The sequence below is a fragment of the Palaemon carinicauda genome, chromosome 5 (assembly GCF_036898095.1).
Source record: "Palaemon carinicauda isolate YSFRI2023 chromosome 5, ASM3689809v2, whole genome shotgun sequence".
In the NCBI taxonomy this organism is placed as follows: Eukaryota; Metazoa; Arthropoda; class Malacostraca; order Decapoda; family Palaemonidae; genus Palaemon; species Palaemon carinicauda.
Window position 1 is genome coordinate 108,757,717 of NC_090729.1, and position 11,147 is coordinate 108,768,863.

Sequence of the window (11,147 nt, forward strand, 5' to 3'; positions counted from 1 at the left end):
CAAACCTTAGCTATTTACACATATTTGCCCACCATCCCTGGCCCCCAAGTCAAGTCCTACCTCTAAGTGAAGTGAAGCAAATCACCGGTGTGTGGGGGGGGAGGGGTAGCAAGCTACCCTTCCCCTACCCCCCGCTAACTAGCGCGGGGTTAATAACCCTCGTTAAAAACTATTGGCTCGTCATTTCAGCTACGCTACAAGGTAAACCCAATGTAAATAGCTAAGGTTTGTATGGTTAGGAAAAATATAAATTATCTTCGAATTTGTCTTGCTTTTAAAACATTGAAATAAGTTTATGATGGGTACAGTGTTCTTCAGTAGTGTGGGAAATCTATTTAAGAGAATTGGCCTTATACTATTTTGGTTGTTACGTAGATGCCATTATAATTGAGTACAGTATATAGGAATGCCAGTCTAGATCTTAGTGATATGTCTTTATTTGTGTGTGATTAATTCAGTTATACCAATGAATCTTTTCACTGCCTTAAATGTAAACCTCATTACTCTCTATACCATAGCCTATTCATGCTGAGTTGTGTAATGTATATTTGTTCCGTAACCGAAATACAAACCACGCTATTTACAGAGGGTTTACCTTTTAGCGCAGCTGAAATGGCGAGCCATTAGAATTTAACGAGGGTGTATTACCCCCGTGCTAGTTAGCGGGGGGGGGGGGGGTAGGGGAGTGGTAGCTAGCTACCCCTCCCCCCCCCTCACACACAGATGAATGCTCACTTTCACTTTTGGCTCGGACTGTGACAGACGTCTCTGTCTTGGTCCTCTCTCGGCAGCCATTGTTTGTTTTGTCTTTACTTAATCGCTTACTTTTCATTTACTCAATATATATGTAAACATGTTTTCATGTTTGTATATATATTTGAGTATAGAAATCAGTAAGTTTCCTTTTCAGATTTGTGTGTATAGTGTACGATATCTACGTGGAGTCCTCGGCAGTTAGGCCACCACGGCGTAATTTTATGGGTGGCGATCGAGTTTGACTTATGTCTTTCTCTCTCTCTCTCTCTTGAGGTCGTTCACCCTTTTACTACGTGTTACTACGCCCTTGTAGCTTCCTTTCCGTGTAGGGGCGGGTTGCTACGCCGTACGTTTGTCTCAGTTTATGAATCTAATTGTAGTTGTTTTTTTTTTTCAGCTTGTAGAACGATTCCTTTCTGGGTTTTCGTTCTTTCTTTAGTGTTCATTCATTTTTAAATTACATAATTACATAGTTACATAATTATAATTGTTATAATTCTGTTTTGGTTACAGCTCTCCTTCCGTGAGTGTAAGTGGTTGTGAGGGCACGTGCCTGTTGTGTAGTTTTTGTTTCCTTTCCCTCGGGATTCCCCTTCGGAGCCTTCCCGGGGGAATGAATGTGTACTAATGATTTTTGTTTTATTTTTTTACAGTTACCGATCTAGTTCGTTTCTGTAATATGGCAACGGTGTAAGCTGTCTTGTTGAGACCTGGGGATTCGGCTGTTGCTGCCTCCCCCCTTGTATTTTCGTCAGGGGCATGTCTCCTTCTACTGGAAGTACTCCCGTGACGACGGACAGCTCTCCAGTTCATTTTAGAACTCTCAGGAGGCTTGCCTCCTTGGGCGGGTAACTTTCCTTCTGAGGGAAGTTTTTCCTGTCCAGGCTTGAGTTTTTCCCCTTTTGGGGGGGTCTTCTCTTGCCTTTTTTTCGTGCGACTATGCTCTTGGTGCTGAGCGATCACACCTGCAGTTTCGCTCAAGGGGCTGGGCAACTGCAGGAGCTCCTCTTTGGAGGATTGCTCCTTTTAGGTCACTGGCTGACCAGTCTCTTCTACGAAGTGTTTCTCTTTCGTTCGCGAGAGAGTACACTCATAGAGACTCCTCTTTGGAGGATTCTTCTGTTGCTGTTGCTGTTGGCCTCTCTCGCCGTAAGGCCCACCGTCCGCCTCGTCGTAAGGGCCTCTCATCTCCTTATAAGGGTGCTAAGAGGCGCCTTTTTGAATCTCTGTTTGCAGCCTACAACTCCTTTTCTGGATCTTCCGCCTTGGTGCAGATGGACAGCAGTCTGATCTCGTCTTCCGAGAGGCAACGGTCTTCCCGACGGACAACGGTCTTCCAACGGACATCAGTCTCCCGGCGGACAGACAACGGTCTTCCGACGGTCATCAGTCTCCCGACGGACAACGATCCCTTCGGGGCAAAGGGTTGCCTCCCACGGGGGGTCTTCCCTTGCGTGTCAGGGTTCCCCTGCGTGCCCTTCTGCTGTGTTCTCTCCTGCTCATCAGCGCTCTCCTGTTTGTCAGCGCCTCATGATGATCATCCCTGCTGTTCCTGTTGGTTCCTGTTACGCGCCCTGTGTGCCCACATTCGCCCTCGCGATCTAGAACTTCGGTTCAGGTCGGGGTCAAGGACTCTTCTTCTATGCGCAGGCTTCCACGCGTTGCCTTCTGCTCGTCAGCGATCATCAGCTTGCCAGCGATCATCAGCTCGCCAGCGATCACCTGTCTCTCGGCGATCTCCGGATCGCCCGCGTGTGTTACAGCCGGCACGCCAACGTTCTCCAACACTTCTGAAGGAACATGGTTCGCCAGCTACTAGCTCACCTGAGCATGCTGCTCGCCATCGCGCGATCGCCTACCTGCGGATGCTGCTCGCCATCGCGCGATCGCCCACCTGCGGATGCTGCCCGCCATCGCGCGACCGCCCACCTGCGGATGCTGCCCGCCATCGCGCGACCGCCCACCTGCGGATGCTGATTGCCATCGCGCGACCGCCCACCTGCGGATGCTGATCGCCATCGTGCGATCGCCCACCTGCGCATGCTGATCGCCATCGCGCGACCGCCCACCTGCGCATGCTGATCGCCATCGCGTCGGCATGCCACAACGCGCCATCGCCAACCTGCGCGTTAACTCTCACCAGCTCACCACCGATCGCCTGTTGATCCATATCGCCAGCGGTCTTCCTCGCCAACGCGGCAGCGCGTTTCCTCGCCATCGTGCTAACGCTTGCGTTCGCCGCCTCGGACTCGCGCTCATTCACCTGCCCACGCTCGCGACCGCTTGCCTGCGCGCCCGCGCGACCGTTCGCCCGCGCGACCGCTCGCCTGTGCGCCCGCGCGATTATTCGCCTGCGCGCCCACACGCCCACACGCCCACGTGCCTGCATGTCTACGCTCATGCGCGTCCGCGCCCATGCTCTCCAATGTTCGCCAGCGCGCGAACCAACGGTTTTCCATCGCGCAGACGGACGGTGTTCCGTTGCGAGGACCGACGGTGTTCCGTCGCGCGAACCGACGGTGTTGCGTCGCATGCCGTCGCGCGAACCAACGGTGTTCCGTCGCCCGAACCTACAGTGTTTCTTCGCACAAACGTCGGCTTATTTCTTTCAGTATCCATTGCTCGTCTATGGGTTATCGCTCGCCGACCACCAGCTCTCGCCCTTCCTACCACGCTCGCCTTCCTTCTGCGCTCCTTCGCTCACCTTCGTTTGCGTTCCTGCGTTACCGCACATGGGCGCTTCCATGTTCGCCCACGCGCAAATCTTTGAATTACCATCGCGCGAGCTCCAGGGCTATTGCGACCTCGATTCCCAATGGAGTTTTCGCAGCATGGCCAGCCTGGCGAGTTCTTCTGGAGCATATTTCCAGAACATGGCCTCACCCCGTAAACGCAGAGCATGGCACTTGCAAGAATAGGAGAAACTTCAGGGAGATCTGAGCAATACTCCTCTTTCCAGAACCTGGGTTAGCCCTTCCCCGTCATTCCCTGGAAGGATTTTTGGCGAGGGGGCTTTCTGTTCGAGATTTCTCCATCGGACAAGGGGTGACTGCTTACCCCTTCCTCTGGGGGCTTACCAGGTCCTTTCCCTCCTCGGTTACGGCCCGAGGTTTGGTTCAAGGAAGCTACAGGAAGATCATGGGTACTTTCCTCCTCTCGAGCTCAGGCACCTTGGCCTTTCGTCGTTAAGTATCTAACTTGCGGACAAGCTCGATGTTGTACCATCTGGACGCGCTGACTGAGGGCTTCCTTCGGGTGTCTCATCTGTGGAGGTCGACGACCTCAGACACCCTTCCATCCTTGAGAAGAGTTTGTTTGTGCCCAAGGACAGAGATTTAGACAGCGGCTGTGCGGAGGAAATCGACTTCCGTCTTCACTCCTCCAAGGCGCTTTCTTCCAGACTCTGCAGGGCTCCAGCGCCCTTTTCTTTCAACCACGTCGGCCTAATTTATCGGCTACGACAACTGGGACAAGGTGTCCAATTGCAGTTTCCTCTTGTCAGGAACAGATGGCACGGGAGGCTCCCCCGGGGGGGGGCATAGTCCTAAAAGGAGCGGCAGAGTTCACAAACTCTAGGATTGCAGGTTTTTCGCTGGGAGGATGCTTAAGGTTACTCATCCGAATGACAGCTTCCCGATGCCCATTCCCGCACAATCTCTGTGATCAGCCAAGGATATCGCGCCTGCCGTCTCTGTCAGCGAATTCAGTGTCTCTGAACCTCTATGCCATAGCGTCAGCAAGAGTTGCCCGGTTGGGCAGAATGATCCATACCTTAGGCGAAGGTCTTCCATAGGATCATCGACGGCTTCACCCCCGGCCTCTTCAGTCGATCCTTTCTTGTAAGGAAGGATCTGAGAGGGGAGTCCCGTAGTCGACCTCTCAGCCCTGATCAAGTTTGTCGAACAAACTTCGGCCAGCGTAGAACAGCAGAATCGATCAGACTGGTAACGAGGCGACAGGACTCCTTAAACCCTGGATCGGAAGGACGAGTACTTTCAGTTTCCATTCCATCCATCTTCCAGGGAGCTCGTCGAATTCAGCCTAGACTGCAAGTATTCCTGCTTATGATGCAGTGTGGCTATCCCGCCGTGGCATAGCAGGTTTTTTTCCCCAGAGAACTCTCCCTGCCTTCCTCATGGCCGCTCAGGTGCAGGCTTCCGCCGCCTCTGCTGTTTGGAGGGCTGGTCAACTCCAATAGGCTCGGGTTCGACCTTCCTCAGCGCCGGGACAAGCATCCGGATGCTTACCATGAGTGTGGGTTCATGGTATTTTGCTTGGAGCCTTCTCTTCTTCTGCCTCAACATCTGGAATATCTGGCCATGATATTGAGTCAATGGCCTTACCACGTTGGAAACCCTGCTTCTCGTCCGTCCAGCGAGGTTAGGCAACGTCGGTTCTGGTCGGTACTTGGATGGGTGACCACCTGGGGACGCCAGATTCTGTTACCACATCCTCCGAGCCTTCCTTTCAGTTGACTGTGGCAAGACTGAGGAGAGTCGCAGTACCTGTTCTCAGTCAAGCAGAGCTTTCAGCCCTATCTTGGAGCGTTTCCTAGTTCTCCTTTTCTCATTGACCCGTCTATAGTCCGAACGGTCGCCTCAGGATAAGTTCCATGTGGGGCGGTCCAAGTTCCGGTGGCTTCAGGCAATGTTTAACCGGACTTCCTGGCCCCTATGGGACCAGCGGAACTATTAGACCTGCAATGGGTGTTGACCTATGGATCCTCTTGATGGTAGTGGATATTCTCGTCCTTTCCCCACATTCTTGATGCTGTTCTCGGACTCGTCAAAGGAAAGGGGGGGCATGTTCCGGTCTAGGCCTATGGTCAAGACCTGAAGGATACCTCTCCATCATTCAGGCAGGCTTAGGGGCCTTAGTCTGGCCCCTCTACAGATCCTACAGCTCCTGCCGAGTCGCCCCTTGCGCGTCGACTTCATGATTCTGGCGTATTCTAACCAGCAGGGGACACATTTTCACACCTTCACATCTTGCAGTAGAGATACCGGGATGATTGAGATTATCTCAATACTACCATCGGCTCTCTCATTCCAGGCAGGGGAATGTTCTCTCCGACTATCCGAGCAGAGCCTCGTAGAGAGAGTGTACCTGGGGGTCTTTGACCTTGGGTAACCAGCAAGTGCTTGTCTGGGGGACCTGATCGCGACAGCTTGGAACCTCAAGCTTCCGCTGTTCTTCCCCCCAGTCTCAGACCCCGAGACTCTGGCAAGATGCATTCCGGTGATGGTGGGACAACTTCGACGCCTGCGTCTTCCCTCCTTTTTGTCTGTGGACAATGGGTCTCAACAAGACCAGGTTGTCTGTCAACCTTTCAATGGGAGAGCTCCACTGGGACTATGCGCAGAACGGTTTCTGGACCCTCTGCTTCCCCTGACGGAACTCCCGGGAGAGCTTCTCCCACGGCGCAGACTACTCAAACAACCACACTGCGACATCTCTCCCGAACCGGGGCGCCTCTTCGGCTTCATGCCTGGAGACACTACTCCTCCTCCTCAAGAAGAGACAACCCACTACAGTCGCGGTACGGAGGTCGCGTCATCCGCGATAGTCATCCGCAGGGGTCTTCCAGGCAAAGTGAAGAGTCTAAGGTGGTTGGTGCCGTGGGAGATATACCTCTTCCCTTGAGGCCTCTTCTCCAGCAATAACGGTCTTATTGCCTTTCGGCGGGAGGAAACTCCTTTCCGCTCTCGGCAATGAAGCCTGCCGCTCAGCCTTTCCCTGACCTTCAGGCTTAAAGGAATAACTTTTTCCTGCCCGCTGGATCTATCCTCGCTCATGCGAAGCTACTATCGTCCCTGCCCTAGTTGGAGGAAGACCTCCAACTTGGAGCATGGCTCGGACTTTTAGTCCTTTAAGAGATCTTCTCAAGACCCTTTACGACAGGCCTCGGATTGTATTCCGCCTTGGGTCTCCTGCTCACTCTGGCCACGGCCAGTGTGTAAGCAATCTTCTTGGTCTCTTACGACTCCCCCCTTTCTAAGGAAGAGGGGAAGGCAACATTCAAGTTCGCTCCTGAGTTGTTGGCTAGACTCAGAATCTGGGGGTCCCGGCCCTTCTGTCCAATTCATTCAAGATTTCGAGTCTCCATTCTGTATCTGATGTCCCAAGACCTTCTCCTTCTTGCCAGTAAAGGAATCGAGAGGTTAGCGCTGGGAACAGCTGCAGTTTGTCCTCAGTTGCAGCCGATTTGGGAGCACAAGGAGGACACGGGGGAGAGTCACCAGTATACCTCTTCAGCCCGGACTCAAGGACATTCATCTCGGCCTGTCTCTAGACCCTCCCCCGTCACGTCGCCCTACAGCATGATGTTGGATACATCGCAACGTCCCTCGCCTTCGAGTAATACTACTCCTTGACGCAGGTGCTACAAGCTGGAGTCTGGAAGCGTCTAATGACCTTTGCAGCCCGCTTCCTGCAGGGCGTGACCCACAGGAGTCTCGATACGTTTTCTATCGCTCTGTGGTGGCTACACAACAGCTGGTCTAACCTCAGGCTCCTTTTTGGACAGGTAGCAGAAGGTTGAGGGCATTGTTATCAGGTTTTAGTCTGCATGAACGAAAGAAGTATGTCTGGCTCTTATTTCTTTCTTCATCATCCCCTCTACGGGGAAGCAGCATCCTGGTCTCTGCATAGCTGACCTCGAACCTCTGCAGGTAAACCATGCTTCCTTGTGTTCCGAGTATTGAGTCAATACTGTCGCGTCCCCCATACCCTGACGAGGTGGTATTGGGAACGTCCTAACCCAGAGTTCCTTCTGGAACTCCAGGTCAACTGCCTAGGACGGGTCACACTTCTTCCTTCACACACAAGCTTATGTAGGCCACACGGTTCCTTGCGGAGCAAGGAACTTGTGAGGTGCAGGGACTCCTTTTCTCGAGTGCGACTCACTCGGATTCTGAGTCCCCGGGTAAAGCCAAAGCCAGTATGGCTGGGGACTTTCCACCCTACCTAAGGGGTAAGTCACCCTCTGTAAATAGCGTGGTTTGTATTTCGGTTATGGAACAAATGACAAATTCAAAGATGATTTGTATTTTTCCTAACCATACAAACCTTAGCTATTTACACATATTTGCCCGCCAGCCCTGTCCCCCAAGACAAGTCCTACCTCTAAGTGAAAGTGAGCATTCATCTGTGTGTGAGGGGGGGAGGGGTAGCTAGCTACCACTCCCCTACCCCCCCGCTAACTAGTGCGGGGGTAATACACCCTCGTTAAATTCTAATGGCTCGCCATTTCAGCTGCGCTAGAAGGTAAACCCTCTGTAAATAGCTAAGGTTTGTATGGTTAGGAAAAATACAAATTATCTTCGAATTTGTCATATTCTGCGACTCTGCTTCACCTGCGTATAATTGAGTGCTCAATACTGCAGTACATGGTTTTCTACAAGTTTTATTCCAACTTTGATCATATTGTGGAATGATATTTCCGGTAATTGAATCGGTGGAACTTCGGAAGTTCAAACTTGAGAGAATATTTTTGTGTTGAGCAGAGTGACATGACTCTCCTCATATGACATTTATTTCAATGTTGTTACTGATCTTAAGCTATTTTATATGCTTTATTCATTACTTTTTATATAGTTTATTTCCCTATTTCCTTTCCTCACTGGGTTATTTTTCCCTGTTGGATCCCTTGGTTTTATAGCATCCTGCTTTTCCAACTAGGGTTGTAGCTTAGCTATTCATAATAATAATAGCTTTGCATATCTAGTCTACTGTAATAGAGTTGGTTAATGCCATTTGCCATTTCTTTTCTAATGTGGAGAAGGACCAGTTTCACACCAGCATTGCTCGAGGAACTGATTACATATTATATCGTAGAAAACTGAACTTCTGTGCAGTTCAAGTGTGTGGAGATGTCTGCTACCCCAAGTTGGGCTGATGTAAAGCAATTGGTTTGTAATAAAATAATTATATGTTGATACAGTAATAATAATGAAATTGTAATAAAAAAAATTTAACTCATAACTGTAAAGAAAGCTCTTTCTGAGTGGGGATATCTTAATGTGGTGGAAGGGTTTGCCTATCGCCAGGATTAGCAAAGTTGCACTAGTAAGGGCCACCCATGCCAGGTTGGTTTGTTGTGAGTGATCAGATGAAAATCTTCCATCATCACCAATCCACACTGGCTAGTGAGGTGATAAAAACTGGCCAAATCCCAGAAATAAAATTGCCATGACTGACGCCTTTGTCCTACATTGGACTAGGAATGGCTGCATTTGTTGTTGTATAAAATGCAAGTGAACAGTAACAGTTAAGCAGATTAAATGTCACTGTTTATTTTGTCAGAGTTCTTAATTCTGTTTTTCTCATTTTTGAGTGTTTTATTAACGTACAGTTTTTATTAGTGTTTTGAAATGACGTGCTATTTTAGTATGATATTTTTCACCTCCTTAGTCTTTATGAATTACCCTATTCAAGTATAGTATAAAAATTCAAGGAATGCACATTATTATTTTGGAGTTTTATGGAATTATATTATTTTAATCACATTAAAACGGATCATGAAAAAATATGTTAAAATCGTGGTTTCTTTTACAGATGTTGGACTCAATTATGACTGTATGAAGAGAATCCCACCACCAAATTCAAGTATCCCAAAGGATGTGAATTCCGTGGAGAAATTGGATCCGATTCTTCTCCTCAGAAAGAAAATACTTCAAACTTCAACATTTACTTCAAGCTTTTACTACTTTTCTGTTCCTTGACAGATCTTTATTTATTTAAAAACCATTTGAAAGAAAATTGAATACATGAGCCTAAGTAGTATGAGACTCTGTAATTCTTGGTCAGATCAACAGTTTCGTAACCTAATGAAAGAAGAAAATAAATCCTTACCATATTTCAGTGTTAAATGAATAATGTATTACATGGGAAGTCGTAGAGGTGTAATGTATATATAATTTTTTGAATGAGAAACATTAGGTATTCTTTAAAAGTATATAATAATGAAGAACAGGTGTCTGTAGCTTAAATCTGTCTACTTCAGGTGAGGAGTAAACTCTTTTTATATGTTATAATGCACAGCATATCTATAGTTATTTCACACTAGAGTACTGTATTTATATAGGGGGATGTATGGAAAGACACATGTTTTATATGCTGAAGATAGGAGATTCAGAAAGAAATGAAGGTGTACTATTTAAATATGGGTTTTTTTTATGAATTTAGACTTGGATGTTAGTAATTGTAGGTATTAAGAAAAGTTATTACTATTTTGAAAAAGTTTTGGCTGTTAGGATCATCAGTTTTTCAGTCGAAGGGTAAAGTTAAACCTGACCATTTACATAAAAGTATAATAGCCTTCAATGCTTATAGTTTGTGCTTTGTATGGAACATTTGAAACCTATAAAGCTTTATACAGTACATACCGTGATATATCACAGTTAACATTATAGACGTCATAAAATACCAGGCTTAGGGAAATCATTATTTTCAGGAGGAAGACTTTCGATAGAATTTGTGTGGTACTTGTTTAGGTTTCGTTGCTGTCATAGTTGAATTTCTCTATGATTCAACGCGTTCAATATTATTCGTTGCAACTTAGCAGCAAGAAATACTCATAGAACATTACTTTGAACTTAATAGAATTCATCTGCAAAGGTCACATGATTTACATATCTAGGCTTAATTACTGATGAAGAATTATTCTCATCAGGTATATTCAACACAGAGCAGTTCCATGTAATTTATACTCTTCATATTGAGTAGACATCTTGGCATTCTGTTCCTCAGCTATATTCAAATTTTACAAAATTTTTAGGGCTTGCTTGGTAATTTTATTACATTGTTGATAGGCAGAATACGTTAGGAGTTTACAAAATGTCCCATTTAGAAATATTAATTTTGATTTTTGGAATAAACTCAATTTTAGAGGGAAGCCTTTTTATCAGAAAGAAGATTCTGTAAAAGGATTCTTGGGTTCTACTTAACTAATTTTGTAGAAAATTGGTAACTGTTTTTGGTCTCTAGCTCTTTGATAAATGACTAATGCATCCATTTTCTCAACTTGTATGAAAAGAAAAATTTTTGTCCCCTTTTGCTAAGATACTTTTAAATGTATTCTGCCTGTTAATAATTCTATTAGGGTGTGATACTGTACACATACTGCAGAAGTGGCAACATCTTGTTTGATTGAAAAGGTCCGATTTTAGATCAAACTGTTTTTCTTAAGTGATATCTGAACATCTTTTTGGCAAGTCTTTTAGTGTATCGTTAAGCTCTGTTAAGTTTTTCCTTATTGCCTTTTGTATTTTAACTGCTGTTGACAAACTAAAAGGTCTGTTTTTAGATCAAAATCTTTCCCTTAAGTGATATCTGAACATCTTTTAGGCATGTCTTTTATTCCATCATTAAGTGCTGTTAAGCTTTTCCTT

At 47.1% G+C, this 11,147-nt stretch overlaps 1 long non-coding RNA gene across 1 annotated transcript in view; it reads left to right on the forward strand.

Moving 5' to 3' along the window:
* LOC137640503 (uncharacterized) overlaps positions 1–10,817 on the forward strand; it is a 69,322-nt gene extending 58,505 nt beyond the window's left edge. The window contains exon 2 of the long non-coding RNA XR_011044371.1: positions 9,313–10,817. This is a non-coding gene — a long non-coding RNA (uncharacterized lncRNA). The remainder of the gene's footprint in view (positions 1–9,312) is intronic.
* The last annotated feature ends 330 nt before the right edge of the window (positions 10,818–11,147 follow it).